Raw genomic sequence first — 18,683 nt, forward strand, 5'->3', positions numbered from 1 at the left:
CTTGCCATACGCGAATGAGAAAAAAACATAAGTGATTTAAATTGTAAGGTTTCTTCACCACCTCTCAATAGAGCGAGGGAATATATTTTACCAGGGCTCGAAAAAACTCAGAAATTTTACCCGTCCCCGAGGACGGCTTGTCCTACAATGTACCCGTCCGCCTTATAAACTAACCCGCAGCTTCTAAGCAAATGAAAATATAATTTCCTCTTATTTATTGCAAGCATTTATAGATATTGCACAATGAATTAGTAGTTACTAGGATTACAAATACTGAGATTACATTATACAGTAATTAAATAAATACAGGGTTATTAATAGTAACCTAGTATTTCTTTTATGAAATCCAAGGGTACTGTGTTTTTTAAATGAATCAAATATGACGTCTGCCAGTTCCACAACCAAGCCAGTGATTTACAGAGGTTTCAGCACAGAAATCTGAAAGAGGTTTTCCATTTAGGTAGATGTTCATAAATGCGTTTAAAGCTTCTTGTTTAAGACCAGTACGTAATGCGTTTTTTTGTAAGTTCATTGCTGAAAAGCCCCTTTCAATCGCTGCAGTACTCCCAGACAGAGAAAACATCAATTCCACCATGCGCAGTATGTTGCTGTATTTCGAGATTAGAGGGTCATTTTAGAAGTGAGGTGCTAGACTCTTGTAAGATAACAAAAATTGAAAATGTATCACGAACATTAACGGGAAAATGGCCGTCCGCGCGGACGCTGGATTCGAGAAATTTGTTGTCCGCGGGGAAGTTTTGACCTCCGAGGACAGGCGGTTTTTAGAACCCTGTATTTTACCCAAATTTGCTCCTCTCGGCCAATGCGGTTTATCTTGCTTTGTTTTTCATCTTTTTTCTCTCTTTGACTACTGTGGATTTTCCATTTATGTTTCTCACTTTAATTTTTCCCTTTTTCTTTCCCAGCTTTACATTTCGTTCTCATTCTGGCAAGTCTTGAAAATGAGTATTTGTTTTTGAGCTCTTGAAACATGTCGACTATTATTTCTAATTTGTATATATCCAGACCAGTCAATTCTACTGATATCAGTGTTTCATTTCCCCGTACAGACCATTCTACAGATATCAGCCCATTCCACTGATATAGACCAATACAGTGTATTGACCTTCTCTACTGATATCAATATGTCATGACCTGTCCATTGTACTGATCTACGCTACTGATATCAGTGTTCCATTTCCCCGTACAGATTAATGCATTTTTTTTTAATTGATTTCTATTGATCATTTTTTGCAGGGTATTTTTGACGCAAATGAAATTTTTCATCAAGTAATATCGTACTGCTTCAGATTCATTGGATTATTTATTTTAAGATTCAACACTAGTTGATTTAAAAGTAAGGTACAATAAAAAAGGAATGAAACGAATTAAATTGGCTGAAAGGAATCAATATTTTTAAAAAACTTACAAATTATTGCTGCAGAAGGTTATTGCAGGAGTAATAATTTCCGTTGGGCTGCTCTCTTCAATGCTAGTTGTAGTTGGGAATGTCCAATAAAATGATAAAAAATTACTTGTCTGATATAAAAAACCTCCTAAGCAAATTAAGAAAACAAGTAATTTCCACATTGTTTTCTTCCATGATTGCAAAGTAGCAACTTGGGACAATACTCCAATGAAATAATCCATAAGCTGAGTTTTACCACATTTTCCAAATGGCATCTTCGTCTTTAAATATTTTTTAGCTCCCAGTAGATGTAAATCCCTTTTAATAAAATCCTAGAAGAAACAAACAGAGATTAAATAAACTTTCAGTTGTCAATGCAAGCGAAGTAATTAAAAAGTTAAGTCCATGGAAATTTAAATATTTGCTAGAATACTTAACACTAGGTTCACGGGACACGTCATTTTGACGGATTTCGACTTTTGTAAGGAAAATTATAAAACCCGTTTGAATTTTTATTTTATCTCTTGTAATGACTTTTCACCATTGATCTAAGTAAATATATATTAAATGCTATTTACCTCCAAAGCGTTGAAATATTGAAATTCTCTATGTGGTATACCTATTTCTACGGATATGCGTCAGTTTGACGGGATCATAATTTAGACAAAAGTTTAAATAAACAAGCAATTATCCCATCAATAATAAATAGGAATGTACCGACAATACTTCGATTCGTTATCTCAAATAAAACAAGTGATAAACAACTGTTGCCAATAAGCAATAATAGAAAAAAACAAACGCAGAATGCCAATTGATGTCAGAGTGTCAGATTTTGAAGGTTTCAGTTGCTTAGTTCGAGTATTGAAACATAAAATACTAGAATATTTCATAAATATGTATCTCATATCTTCATTTTTTTTTATAGTATACTTATACATTGGTTTCTAAGTGCAGAGATGCCAACTGCTCCGGACACGCGAAAATAATTAAAAAAATGGTAAATAACTACAAAGTAAATTTTGAAATAAGAAGTGGTGAATTATATAGGCCTACGAATTATTTAGAAATAGTGGTGGATAAAAATCTACTAAATTGAATTTATTAAATTAAGAATTCCAATTCTTTCATACGTCAAATTGACGGGTGTCCGTAGAGATAGGTAGGGGAGAGTGGGGTCAATTGTAACATTTTTTACTTAACTATTTTTAACTAACAAAAAATCCAATATATTATTAGTATTAATTGACAGACGAATAAAGTAGACTATCCTCAACTAGAAAATAAATATATACCTTATTTTAAATGTTATTATATTAGTTATTAACAATTTTTGACAGTCGTGCAGTTGTTACAATTGTCCCCACTTACGGGGTCAATTGTAACTGTTCATAAATTCAACTAAAACATAGTCAATTATACATATTATCATAGTTGTGATATATTTTTTTATTGATCAAAATAGTAGTGATATTTTAGGAGGAAAAATAGTAAAAATAATTATGAGCAGAGACCTAAAGGGTTAAACTTTTAACTTTAAGGGGTTAAAAATTTTAATTTATGCTGTGAAAGGGAACAAATAAAATAATGCACATGCAACATAATATGAATGATATAGGAAACTATTGGTGGTTCTTAAAGAGTTAAGTAATGGTTTGTAAACATAAGATTATTTATTTTCAGCTGTTACAATCGCCCCTTTACTTATTGTTACAAACGTCCCCATGACGCCATTTCAGCTTCATTTGTTAAAAACAATGCTAGTTAATTAACAAAACTAATTTTTTTTTATTGAAATGATAATTAAGGTGTTCACTTACACATTCGGTTAATAATTTTTATTTGTTTAAATAAAATTACTTTGTTACAATATAATATTCTAATACCAAAAAAAGCACTTACGTAGCGTGAAAATATCTTTTGTGATGTAACTCTTTCAAAAGTACATAAAAATGGTTGCCAGCAGGTGTGTACATGTAGATTTATTAAATACACCTTGTGCGACACCTAGGAATCAAATCTAGAACCCGACACTCGAAATTTTTGCTCTGTTACAATCGTACCCTGTTACAATTGACCCCACTCTCCCCTACATAAGAAACGTCCGTAAACCTAGCGTTAAGAAACACTTCTTAACTTTTTTAAATAACACAGTTACGTGAGCGTATTGACCAGGCCTGCCAATTACTACGCTTTTTGCAAGTGGTAGACATTTAAGAACCAAAGTATTCAGAGCTTTTCGGTAATTTTGCCAACATTTTAAGAACCTCGCTAAGAAATAAATGTATTAAAGTGGTGTTGCACATGAACCTTTGTATCATTTATATGAAGTGGTAAGGAAAACAAGTTCAAAAGAATAAAAAATAATACATTAAAACGTAAACATAGCTACCAGTAGTATTTTTGCAAAAAGCGTTGAAATTTGGCATTCCTGATAAGCGAAAGAGTGTATTCGAAAAACACTTTTAATTTTTACATCCAAAAACTTCCTTTGTTCAACAATCATATCTGTTTTATGAGTGCAGTTACGAAACCAATTTAAGGGAAGCTTTAGCTAATATTTATCCTAAGTATGTCTTACCTTTTTCGATGCAGCAGTAAATTCTTTTGATACTATACGGTTTTTTTGAGTATGCCAAACATCAGGTATTTCTTTGGATATCATTCCTGGAAACTGGAAAAAAAATTTTCACATCAAAAGATATTTGGAAATTTTATATTCATTGCAAAAGAAAAAAAAACTATTAAATTTCTTTTATTTACTTTGTAAAGTAAAAAATAGAGAAAAAGCATAAAAATACAGAAAAGATAATTAAAGCAATTTAGTTCAATTGTAGCACCCGATGGCTGAGCATTATCGTTTCGTTGTCCTATACCAGAGTACTGGGGTTCGATCCTTGAACTGGAAAAGGTTGACTCATACTTTCATTCCTTTAGTGGGTTGATTAAAAAATGAGTACCGAGCATGCTTGATGACTAAACACTGAGGGTTACGCGTCACTTAAAATGCGGCTTAGAAAGTGACTTTCAGCTAAGCAATCTATGGATTTCATTATAATAAGAACATGATCAATCTCAGCTTTGTCTATTGATGTGAAATAATAACAAGGAACTTCATATCACATTTCTAAAACGTTGTCTTTAAAGGCAGTTTTCAAACAAAAACATCAGGTGGCCAGAATTTCTCCGCTTGCTATGAGACTTTAGGCAAAATATTTTTGAATTTTTATTGAAAGAGTTTACTTTTAATCAAACTAAGTTAAGTTGCGTAAGGAACCGCCATTGACGTTCCAATAGAGAAGCACACGAAATATTTACGAGGAATTTAAAATCGGCTATAGTAAATCGAATTAACGTTATTTTTAATGTTCATTTATATGTTTCCGTAAAATAAGAAAACATATTGTAACACAAATTAGACTGTTCGAGTAATATATTTAACTGAAAATATACAGAGTTTTAGTAGAACTTACCAAAACAAAACGTAACGCTCTTATCCCATTAACTCAAAGAGTTTTCTACTTTGTCTAATGTCAAACAAGACAACCAAACATCAGTCATTAAATCAATTTTAATAATTATCCATGAATATCAACAATGTAAAGAATACCAACTAGGAAAAAAAAGAACATTATTTTAATAACGGATAACAGCAAATATAAAAGCTAATGGTGATGGCAACTTAGGCAATTTAGGCTTAAAATGCTATTTATTGGTAAAACGTGTCTAAAGAATTAATCAATTAATCCATTTACTTTTTTTATTAGAAAAATTATCAGATGTATAGTGACTCCTGCCCTTAGTTCGAGGCAAAGTATTGACATTCAGAAATACATCAATTAGGATGTCACGCGAAAAATTAACGTCTAGTATGGATTGTACAGCAGTTCCTAAAACTGTAATAAATTCCATTGAAATCACCATGCTAATTATGATATTAATTATAATACATTTATTTAACTAATATTAGTTTTTACAAATTCCGTTTTGTTTTTATATCTATGTTTGACTCCTCAAAAATTGTGACATTCTAGAAGAGTAACTTATGGTTTAGTTAATGATATTTTTTGAAAATCGACTATCCATAAAAGTAATCTAAATATTATTGATTCAGATGAAATATGATTTGAGACAAACTTTACACAAAATATACGATGTAGTAGTTATTTATTTTCATGTTATGGAGATTAAAAAAAAGTGTTACTGCTGTCTCTTTTGCTTCAAATAGTTCCAAAATGACGAAATGAATATGGAAGACAGCACTAAGTCACGTTATTAAATGTTTTATTAATGCCTTACAAGTTCTGTAGTTATGTTCTGCATGCGTCTATGTTGCAATACAGTTGTCTTTTAAAATCGTCATGGCAATTCTTAAATAATTATTTGACCGAGAAGGAATATTTTATTCGAGCATATTTTTTTATTTATTAGGTGAGTTTTAATTTTTTTAAAATAAAATTCATCAGTGTAAAAACTGCGAGAAATTAAATTAAATTTCAAAACAGTCAGATATTTAACAATTCAATTTCTCAGGAGCTATTCAACCGATTTTGCTCAAATCTTGTATTTTGCTATATAAAATTATATTCTTTAAAATGATGCAGAAAATTGTATACCTTGAATTCCACATTTTTTTAGACCGCAATAAATAAAATTTTTATTAAATAATAAATATTTACTGAAAATTATTTTTTGCATGGAATTACCTTTGGGCAACAGAATTTTTTAATTGCGTTCTAAAATTTTTTAATTAGATAAAAAAGTTTAGGATAAAGCGAGATACATAAAATGTTAAATTAGCATCAATCTAAATTTGTTTGACATTTTTATTGTAAAATTGTAAATCTGAATATGCTTTTATGCAAACTATAAACTTTAAAGCGGATGTTGATTCCTATTTTGTAAAAAAAAGACATTTAATTTGTTTCTTGAAACTTGGTATAAACAATGGTAATTTAAATAAATTTCTTACTTTAAACCTCTAATTTAACAAATTTATGCTCACGCAGATTTTTAAAATGCTTAGAAAACTAAATCTATGCGAATATAAAAATTAACGAAACTTTGAGTTTCGAACAATCGAATGATAAAAAAGCATTTCCTCCAAAATTTGTAAAACCAGTCGCATACTTATTTAAATTTATAATGCGCACATATTTCAAATACCTATGACGAGTGCCAATGACTAATAGAGCATTTTTTATACAAGCGAAACTTAAATTTAAGGCCTAAATTAAGGTAGCATACAGTTTTTGGTGAGAGATTAGTAGAAAACAATTACTTTGGGGATCTGTGGAAAGAACATTTTAATCCGAGGTTGACATTTATTTATATCACTGCGCATTTAGTCTTTAATCTTGATTTTTGTTTTTTGTTAAACTTGATGACCATCCTAACCAATATGCACCTCATAATCATGATTTTTGTTATTAAACCTCTTTCTAAAAGAGAGTTTTTCTTAAAAAGAACTTATCAGGTTTTTTTATATTACAAAGCAGTTTGTATGATTTTTATTCGCATTACATTTTAATATTTGTGTCTTTTTCTATTTTTTAAAAGAATTTTTCGAGAGGATGAATAATTTACAGATAAGTAAAAATATAACTTATTTTACTAATTTATCTTGATTGCATCCAATTATTTCTAGATCATCTTTGTCAATAAATGATTCTTTTTTTTAAAGAGATTATGGATTATTTTTATTTATTAAGATTTTTTAAGCTGTTTCAGAAAGATTATAATTAGTGAATTATCGAATGAAAAATGTTATCAACAACAACATTTTTATTTGTTTTTCGTTGCGTGATTTCTTGATTGAAGAATTCTAAGGAGTTGATACATTTCTGTCACGTTAAATTCAGGCTATCTAATTAAATTATATTACGACCTCTTTTTTTATGCATATGAAGCAATTTAATAAATATTAATCTAATATAATTCTGAAAAAAATATTGGAAATTTCTGAAACGCCTTCAAGTGTTTAATACATATTTACAGACTATTCATGTTGAGTTTGATACATCTGTACGAAAAAGGGATAGTGTATTGTATACATTACCTAAAATGATTATGTGAGATATGATAAGTTATTTTGTATTATTTGAATTTATATTTTGTTTTAATCGTTTCGAATTAGTTAAAGAAAGATAGAATGAATGTATTCATGCTTGAATTGATGAGGTAGTATTATTTTTCTCCAATCAACTCCCTTCTCTCCTGAAATATAAATATTATTAAACTACATAAATTTAGTCATGGTTTAGGAAATTCAATGATATGGGCGGTTTCAGATTATAAGTGATCAATTACACAAAGCTCTAAATTTTCAATTCTTTCTTTCTGGGTAAACTTTTTTAATTAAATTTCAGGCATTCTTTTTGTTGGCTATAGTTTTTTGAAAACTTTATTTAGCAGTTGTTATTGCATAAATAAACTCGAAAAGCTTCCAAGTTTTTTCGATAACAGAACTCTCAATCTCTAATACTTTTTAATTAAAGACTTTATTAAATTATAATAATAGATTATTATTTATTTTTTTAATGTCTGAACCGTATTGATAAATATAATTTGCAAGCAACCAAAAAAAATATTTTTTCAACTTTGCATGTAAATAAAATAAGATTAATAAATTTCAAAGATGACGAAATTGCCAAACTTCATTTTAAGAAACTTGAAGCTTAAATGCATGCTTAAATGTATCGCTATTATCAGTTATGAAGAAAAAAGCAAACATTTGGAAAGAATTACTTAGAAATTTGAAAAGAAAAAGTCGGTAAAAATTGCACCAGGTATGACCTTCAAAAATCGTTTTTTTCATACTGCGCAAGCGTAGAAAGCAATTATAAGTTCTTTTTCCTTAAGTTTGCTTTGGATTATATTTGGTAACTTGTGAAAAAAAGTGCTATTTGAAAATTTATATGTTTTTATTAATGTTTCTACAATCTAATATTCTTGTTCTTTTTCAGAATAAAAAGCTGTGACTCAGAAAGAGTTTGACTCAAATATTCATTTTGTATTATTATTATTAAACAAGAATATTAAGAATTGGCACCATCAATCAATATATTGTTAATACTGATTAATGTATGTAATTTTTATATTAAAATGAAAATTATTTGAATATAAATAGATGCTTAGGTTTTTTTTTCGCACAAAAAAAAATAGAAATACAGCGGGGAACGTGAAAAGCTTATAAAAATGGCAATTATTAGTAGTAAAATGTGTTTGTCATTGATTTTTTTCAGGTGGGGGAAAATGTTTAAGCTTTTAATAATAGTTACCGCCACTGGTCTTAAAATATACACGGAAGAGCCATTACATTATGACCACCCTCCATCTATAACAATGGGCTCGCTCAGGTTTTCATGGTTTCTCGCCCAGGAACAATGTTTTCATAGGGCACATTAGGACCCATAATCCTCATAGAACAATAACTGACGTCTGTAAGCTACTTGAACGTAGTTGCAGACCAGGTTCACCCATTCATGTCAAAAAATTTTCCTGCGGGGGATGGTGTTTACCAACAGGATAATGCACCATGTCATAAGAGTCGAATCGTCATGGATTGGTTCGAGACTTTCAAGGCTCCCAAATTCACCTGACCTTAATCCAATAGAGCTTTTGTGATCCTACTTGGAAAACCAAATTCGCCCTGCCCGCTACCCCCTCGCAATGTGAGGGAATTGCAGGACCAGATGGTGGGTGCTTGGTACAAGATACCTCAGACTACCTATCAGCACCTTGTGGAATCAATGCCACGGCGGGTGCTAGCAGTTTTGAGGGCTAAAGGTGGTCCTACATGTTATTAGCAGGGTATCATAATGTAACGGCTCTTCGGTGCATATTAGATTAATATTCTTTTAATTGATTTATTGTTGTTATTGTTATTGTTGTTCATTTACATCGCACTAGAGCTGCACAATGGGCTATTGGCGACGGTCTGGGAAACATCCCTGAAGATGATCCGAAGACATGCCATCACAATTTTGATCCTCTTCGGAGGGGATGGCACTACCGCTTCGGTAGCCCGACGACCTGCACGCGAAGTCGAGCACTTTACGGTAGAACAGTTTAACGAGGACCAATACCGCACACCCTCGGTCCCTACGCAGGCTGATCCAAGTGGTCACCCACCCGCACACTGACCGCAGCCAGTGATGCTTGACTTCGGTGATCTGCTGGGAACCGTGTCTTAACGATCAGTCCACTGCGGGACTAATTGATTTAGATTACCCACATTAGAAATAAAGTGAAAGCTGAAACAAATCCATTTAATTCGTGATGCCCCAAATTATTTTTTTATCCCGTAATAATTGCCACACTGTTTCAAGTTATAATTATTAATGTAAAAATCAATTGAAAAGCTTAGTATTTAAAGCAGGTAAGTGTTTTTTCATATTGTAATCAGGTATAATAACATAATGTGGTCGCATCAATATGGGTATGTTAATTGCAACAAAATTGCTTTCTCTTTAATATTGATATGACTAATTCTCATTAGTTTTGAGTATACTTGCGTGGTTTTTATTTCAAATGGGGAAGAGGTAAAAAATTTCAATCTAAGCAAATAATTGCTCCATCTTCTAATTTCTTAGAATAAAACAGTTCGAATACTACTTTTTTCCTTCCAATTCTGATTATAGTCACAGTATGTTAATTAAATACCACAGTTACTAATGTGTTGCCAGACAAAAAATTGCAACCTTAATTTGCTGCTCCACAAAGGGTTAATCATGATTTATGTATAAAGATTAACAGTTTGTTGGAATTTCAATTGCATAGTAAAGAAAGGACTTATTAATGTGTAAATAATTTGAATGTTTTAATTTTGTGAAAAATAGTTTCACATATTTTCTTTTAAATTCATTTTTTCGTGATTGGTGTTAATAAGTTTTTTCAGACTTCCTTACTCACTCTCATCTCTGCCAAAGGCATATTTTTTAAAGGATATTAAATAATGGCCGACCTTCAGATAATTTTTAATGCATCTAATATTTTAAAATGCAACTTCAGAATATTATTTTTCATGCAATTCAATATACATTTTAAGAACAAAGTCAAAAATGAAGTTAAAATTGAACATCTACTAAGAATCTCTAATTAATATTTAAGAAAAGAAAAAAATATCGTCAAAATGTGATAAATGATTACTGAAGAAAACTTGAACTTGACTGGGTACAACAAAACTTATTCAACCATCAGAACAAATAGGCGATAATAGGCGGCTGTTATTGGAAAGACCTCCAAATTTTTAATACAGGTTTTGATTTTTTTCATTTTCTTTCCTCACAGGGGATATCACAGACTTGATTGGACTTTTGTTTCTCTCTCACTTAAATGTTATTTGCATCTTTTTTTCCTCACTGGCGATATCACAGATTCGATTGGGCCAATGCTTCACCCTTACTTAAATATTATTTGCATCTTTCTTCTTAACTGGAGATGTCATAAGTTTTGCTTAGGCTATTGTTTCTTCTTTACATTACTGTAATTTGCATCTTTTTTTTACCTCATTGGGGATGATACAGGTTTCATTGACATTTTGTTTCTCTTTCACATTAATATTATTTGCATCTTTCTTTTCTTCAATGGAAATGCATCAGATATAATTAACCTTTCGCTTCTTTCTCACTTAAATATTATTTACATAATTTCTTTTCCTAACACGGGATGTCACTGGTTTACGCCACAGGTTTGACTGGTCAATTGTTTCTCTCTTACTTTAATGTTATTTGCATCTTTTTTTCCTCACTGGGGATATCACAGGTTTGATTGGCCAATTGTTTCTCCCTCACTTTAATGTTATTTGCATCTTTTTTTTTACTCACTAGGGATATCACAGATTCGATTGGGCTAATGCTTCACCCTCACTTAAATATTATTTGCATCTTTCTTCTTAATTGGAGATGTCATAAGTTTTGCTTAGGCTATTGTTTCTTCTTTACATTACTGTAATTTGCATCTTTTTTTACCTCATTGAGGATGATACAGGTTTCATTGACATTTTGTTTCTCTTTCACATTAATGTTATTTGCATCTTTCTTTTCTTCAGAATGCATCAGGTATAATTAACTTTTCGCTTCTTTCTCACTTAAATATTATTTACGTAATTTCTTTTCCTAACACGGGATGTCACTGGTTTATGCCACAGGTTTGACTGATCAATTGTTTCTCTCTTACTTTAATGTTATTTGCATATTTTTTTACTCACTGGGGATATCACAGGTTTGATTGGCCAATTGTTTCTCCCTCACTTTAATGTTATTTGCATCTTTTTTTACTCACTGGCGATATCACAGATTCGATTGGGCCAATGCTTCAACCTCACTTAAATATTATTTGCATCTTTCTTCTTAACTGCAGATGTCATAAGTTTTGCTTAGGCTATTGTTTCTTCTTTACATTACTGTAATTTGCATCTTTTTTTACCTCATTGAGGATGATACAGGTTTCATTGACATTTTGTTTCTCTTTCACTTTAATGTTATTTGCATCTTTCTTTTCTTCAGAATGCATCAGGTATAATTAACCTTTCGCTTCTTTCTCACTTAAATATTATTTACGTAATTTCTTTTCCTAACACGGGATGTCACTGGTTTATGCCACAGGTTTGACTGATCAATTGTTTCTCTCTTACTTTAATGTTATTTGCATATTTTTTTACTCACTAGGGATATCGCAGATCTGATTCGGATTTTGTCTTCCTTTTACTTAAATATTATTTGCCCCCTTTTTACTTCACTGGGGGTATCAATATCATGGATTTGATTGGGATTCTGTTTTTCCAGCACTTGAATTTTATTTGTAGATTCCTACAAAAAACTTCAAAAATATGCATTAAGGACAATAATGTAGTAAAATTAATGTAATTTATTTCATGTAGATTGATAACTATTAAAAATAGAATAAAAACAAAAATCACTCGAATTTCTAGTGATGACAAAATCAATTGGCCGAAAGTGTTTTATTCCACAGAAAAAATTTTGGGGTACACAATGCAACTCCTAATATATAGTTAATAAATAATATAGGAATATCATCAAAGCAACAACTCTTTACATGTATACAAGTGTCTTCTTAGACTGAAAAGAAAAAAAATAATGAATTAATAATTACTTGTTCAATATTACATAAAACTAAAAAAATAATTATAATATTTTATAATTATATACTTTTTGTATTATTTATCGCTTTGTAAAACACTCTTCTTTTAAATATTTCAGTAGATCAAAGTAAAAAAAAGATTATTATTTTAATTAAAAATATTGTTTACCTCTTTCAAAAATTATTCTTAAATCCAATTAGTATTCACGGTTACTGCATTACAATAATGCATTTCCTGAATTTTGAAATTTTTATGATTTTATCTTTTTAAATTAAATGTATGAAGGAAAATTAATGGCAATGTTTACAAAATGTTACATTAACGAAAAAAATATTGGTCCCTTAGGCTTCAAATTTCTTAATATTTTTAAATTAACGAGATTATTCCAATCTCGATCAAATTTTTTCACAAACCATACCGTAGTATAGATCTCAAAACACATCTTTAGGAAACGAAAATGCTTTTTTTTTACACTTGACCTTAAAGTTTAAAGAAGCTACCCTCTCTGGATTTGAAGGATTTTGCCAGGGAAGTTTCTTCAGTTTTGTAAAAGGTCCTGTTTTAAACGTATTTGCGAAAGTTCAATTCTTATTTTTTCCTCCTCTTGACTAAACACAATATTATGTTTTTCAAGGACTTGTAGCTTTAAAATAATTAATTGCTGAATTAATCGTCTAAATTTTTTCAAAGAAAGAGTTTTGTAGATGTCCAATGAACATTACAGGGAAGAGTCCATTTTTACACAGAGAAAAAATTACGATCAAAACAGCCAGAATATATTAAAGTTTATCGTATTTCTTGCTCAATGAGAAAACCGAAAAGCTCGGTAATTTTTACTGATGCGCTTTGGTAATAATGTTGGTAAAATTATCAATAAAATAAATATATAAAAAATATGAAAAATTTAGTAAATGTGATTAAAATTGGTAATTTTAGCTGATACGTTAGAGTAAGGCAAAAATAAAATATTTATTCGATTAAATTTAAGTTTTAGTTTTATATTGTTTATTAAATGTTTGGTACAATAGTGTTCGGTACTATAATATAATAATTAAAAACTTTAATTTGGAAAACCAAAATTTCCTTTAAGCTGTTACCATATATATATATATATATATATATATATATATATATATATATATATATATATATATATATATAGCGTATCTACCACTACAAAATTACAACTACAATTCACTAGTATATAAGACATGTTAACTCGACTCTATGTCGGGGTACCTTTTCATAAATGACGGTTGACATGGTCTGTAACTACTGATCCCCACATTGGTGACCTTCGGACGTGAAGTGACCACGCCTACCTTGGCAGTAACGCCCACTTCGATATGAACACGCCTACCTAGACAGTAACGCCTTCTTCGATGGATGATCCACATTAAAATAGTTGACTTGCTACTTGTGACTGCGACATTATCCACCTCCTCGCACTGTTGCTACTCAGTCTCGTCTCGATCACGCACAACGTCGGCTTGCATACTTGTGATTACTCGACTGCTAACGGCAACAGAGGAGCGACTACGATCGTGAAGTTAATACACCTCTCACATTCAACACTCAAGAAATACGGTGATCTTAATACAGCTCACCCGGCTTCACACAAAACATCAATGAATCAACTAGTGGTATTCATTCATCGAATTCTATCACAGATATAATTCTGGTGGGGGAGTACTGTAGCGTATCTACCACTACAAAATTACAACTACAATTCACTAGTATATAAGACATGTTAACTCGACTCTATGTCGGGGTATCTTTTCATAAATGACGGTTGACATGGTCTGTAACTACTGATCCCCACATATATATATATATATATATATATATATATATATTTTAGTTTCAATAATCAGAACTATGTTTTTTTTTTTCTCCAGAAATGTCATTACCATGACATTCATTTATGGTAATGACATTTCTGGAGAAAAAGATGGTAATGTCATTACTATTTTTTCCCCGTGTATCATGAAAATAAATAGTCGGTTAGTGGAGCTAGGTTTCACCCTAACAGATCCCTGGCTACAAATATTTTATTTGTCTCACCTCTTAGTTAAAGAAAAACTGTCCTTTCTTCTGAAGTTCATCAATTTTTCGCAGTTCTGTTAGCAATCTGCGGCTGGACAAAATCACTTTCTCCGAATTGAGCAAATCATACAGTGTGCGAGGATCTGAGTTTTTCTTTTTGAGGCGATGTTTTATGTCCATTAGTAGATCCACATGGTGGCAAAACGCCTTGTTTAATTCGCTCTCTTCATTTTTGTTGTTTTTCTTTATATTTAAGGACAAGGCTCGGTCCAGCTTTGAATGAGCTGCAAAATGAAGTGGAATATTAAAAATATCTACAACCAAACCTTACGATGTCCCGAACTGAAGTTTACTTATCAAGTAACCATTAGTAACAATCTAATTCTAGTATTGCCCGCAAAACTTATCAGGTAGGGGAGATTCGGGTAGACCCGCCCACTTAAGGAGTATTGATTATATTTCTGTATAATATTGAGTAATAATCAATATTTTTGTATGTTTCTATTGTTTTATCATCTAATTAAATAATGCAAAAAGAATAAACCAAAAAAAAAAGAATAGTTTAAATTAAAAAAAATAGAAATTTAAAAAAACATGTTTTTCAGCTCTTTTCAAATTGTTCCCAGTTACGAAAATTATGTTTTTTGACCGTTTTTTCAGGTGTAAATGAAAGTGACCAATGTATTGACAATAGATAAACCTCATTTATCATTTTTATCACAAATTTCAGCCGATTAAATTTCATCACTACTGTATTCAACATATTTTCAAAACTATTGTTTACCATGTTACCAGCTGCATAAATACTTGAAACTTTGAAAATAATCTTTTTTTAATATAACAATTAATGTCCGATGGCCCATTGACTTGAAAAAATATTCTATACATATGAAATTGACAGTGGGCGGGGGTACCCGACACTTCCGTAAACATTATTAAAACGAATAGAAAATAAAAACTCTTAAAAATTCGTAGAAAAAGAAAGCGAATAAAAAGGATTTAAATGTAAAATATCAATGAAGTAATATTTTGTGAATATGAAATACAAAAATAAAACTCGGAAATATATAAAATCCAGAAGAAAAGACGTATAACAGATAAATCTGGTGAACTAATGTTCTGATTGATATATTTTTTAAATGTAAGTATAGAATATTTTCTGTTATCATTTTGAGATTTCTCATAATTTTAAAATACAGTAACATTTTACAAAAAAGAAAAAAAACATGACATAATATGTAACAAATGGCAAACAACACAGTTTTGAATCACGAAAACTGCAGAGGTCAGACAATTTCACCACAATTGGTCAGTAATAAAACGCACATTGTCCTATCTCATTCTTACGTTCATTATGCAAAACAGCTGCATAATTTTCAGTGTAGGTAAAAATCATGATTGATCTTACAGTTCTTTCCGGACTACTGCTGTAGTGCTTGCTTTACAAAACTACAAAACGAAGATTAATTGTGATAATAATTTACCTGGTATATCTTTTTTCAATTTTTTCGAAAAAATTTTCTTTCCAGCCTCATAAGAAGCACAGGGTTTATTATCAGGAATCCAGACAGTATCACAAATTTGATTTTCAATATCAGGAAATCGAACAAATTCCTTTTCAAAAGTCAATCCTTCATATGCAAGAAGGCATGATGTCTCCTTAGCCATCTGTTCTTCCACAAAATCTGTTTGCTCCATTCTGTTAGAACACATTTGAGCAATTATTTCATCAGGCTTTTCATCGAAGCCATTCTTTTCAGTGATATCCAAAATTGGAACATCCACGGTTTGGTTTGCATTTAACTTTTTCTTCTTCTTCTTGAAGATACCAAACCAGGTTTTACGGACAACACTAGTCTCTAAAATTATATTAAAAGATGAACCTTATGTTTTGATTTCAGTTTGTCAGTTATTCGAACAAACACTACTCATTTGTAATATTTATTTAATCAAAGTTTTACAAATGCATAACATATTCTTATACAATAAATGAAATGCATCAAATAAGGAAATATTTATATTCGAAATCATATAGAACATAATTATTTAATAATATTTATAACTGAAATGTGTGCTGCATTATTTTTTAACGTTTAGATATTGTTTATCACGTGTAGTGATACAATTGGTCATCGCGAGGTGAAATTGTCCCGTAGTAGACTGATCGTAAAGACACGGTCCCCAGTAGAACACCGAAGTCAAGAATCTAGGTGAGTAAGTTGAGTAGTTGTGGTCAGTAAGTGGGTGGGTGATCACTTGGATCAGACTGCGTAGGGACCGAGGATGCGGATGAGCCATCCCTTCTGCATAGGATCAAAATTGTGATGGCATGTCTTCGAATCATCGTCAGAGACGTTACCTAGACAGCGGCCAACAGCCCATTGTGCTTCTCTATTGTGACATGAATAAAGTACCTACCTCATGGTGAAATTTGAATGACTTTACTTTGAATTACTAGTTACTTACGATTTCAGAGTTAAATTTATATTCTTTCTGTGCCAAATTAAAGATGAACGGTATTTGTAAACAACAACTTTTAGTAATATAATTTATAATCTTGTTAAATTTTTTCAAATTCAGTACGAGCCTTCATATAACAATAATTTCATCCTGATAATATGCCTGATGTAATAACCCTGATATAAATTATGATTTCACTTCTTTAAGTGTAATAAATGATTACAAATTTCAAAATGTTCACGTAGGATTGATAGTGGATGATTGAGGAATTTCATAAAACTAAATTTTTAAAAACTGTCTTTATGCAGGGGACAAATTTCTGCTTGCTACAGCAGTTTCTGTTTTATGATATTTTCGCTCTCTATCGACTCAGAAGTAGTTTACGTTTTTTTTAAACTGCTTTTTCTTCTTCGAGAGTTCTCATAAAAATGTTTTGAAGATTCAACGTACGAGGCCTTCATGACCACTCCCTACTCACCCATTTTGAATCAAAATTATGTTCAAATACTTTTATTACTAGGCTTTTTTGACGGGAAAAAAAGAAAGACATGAAGTTATATTTCAGAATTAATTTAAAAACTTTGAGAACGAAACAGAAAAAAATTATTTAATCGTGATTAGTTTTCTTTTCAATTCAAGGAAGAATATCCCCCTTGCTACAGCTGTTCATAGCTTTCACCTCTCTAACCAATGAAAAAAATTTAATAGTTAAAATTACATTTTTCTTTTCTTATGAATCAAATCCATAAGATTACACTGGGGAAATATTTTTTCGTAGCATTTATTCAGTTACTTGGTTTTCCTTGATTCGGGTGTGGGGATTTCAAATCTGACATTAGTTTTGCTTTTAAAGCAACAGTTTTTTTTAAATGACATAGTATTTAGTCTACTTATGTTGAAATCTACAAGTTTAAAAATATTACATATAACAGAGGATCGCAGAAATGTTGCAACAAACTTCCAGAGGAGTTAGGGCACAGCATCAGGATTAAAACTGCATAGGAACCTCATGTCCTGAAATATCGTCGTATGCGACTGGGGGCGCATTCCTATTATGACTGGATCTGAAGCACATAAAGGAACAATTCATAATAGAAAAGCTAAACAAAAAAACCTGACTAAAACAGTCATTAAGAAAAACTGTAGTTTGGAGAGAGAAACCTATAGCTGAATTGAAATCAGCGGTGTAAAGATATTTTAGATCCGTTAAAAAATATCATGCTAAATAAAAATAATGTACCCCATTGTAGTCCAAAAACGATAAAATGAAACGGGAGAGCGGTTTCATTATTTCACACAAAAAAAAAAAAAAACTCGAAATTAACAATATGCTTTTTTGCACTTTAGCATCCAAATAGAGTCTCGGTGCTGCCATCTAGTGTGGCAGAAACTAGACGTCCAAATTAACATGGCCAACGGTATCTCACCCATTATGGTGGTCCTGAAAAGTGGATACCACTTCTAGAGAACGCACTAGGTCTGCTCATCGGAAAGACTGATGGTGCAGCTCATAGGAAATAAAAAAAAAATAAAAAAAAATATGGGCTTTTTATATTTATTTCAGTATTATTAAATAACTTTGACTTTTAATGTTTTCTACTTGTATGTTTGAATATTTTCAATTTTAAATAAAATATTGTTAATATAAAAATAAAAACGTCTCTTATT

This window comes from Parasteatoda tepidariorum, chromosome 5 (genome assembly GCF_982258835.1).
Source record: "Parasteatoda tepidariorum strain Cologne lab strain chromosome 5, Ptep-v5.0, whole genome shotgun sequence".
NCBI classification, from domain to species: Eukaryota; Metazoa; Arthropoda; class Arachnida; order Araneae; family Theridiidae; genus Parasteatoda; species Parasteatoda tepidariorum.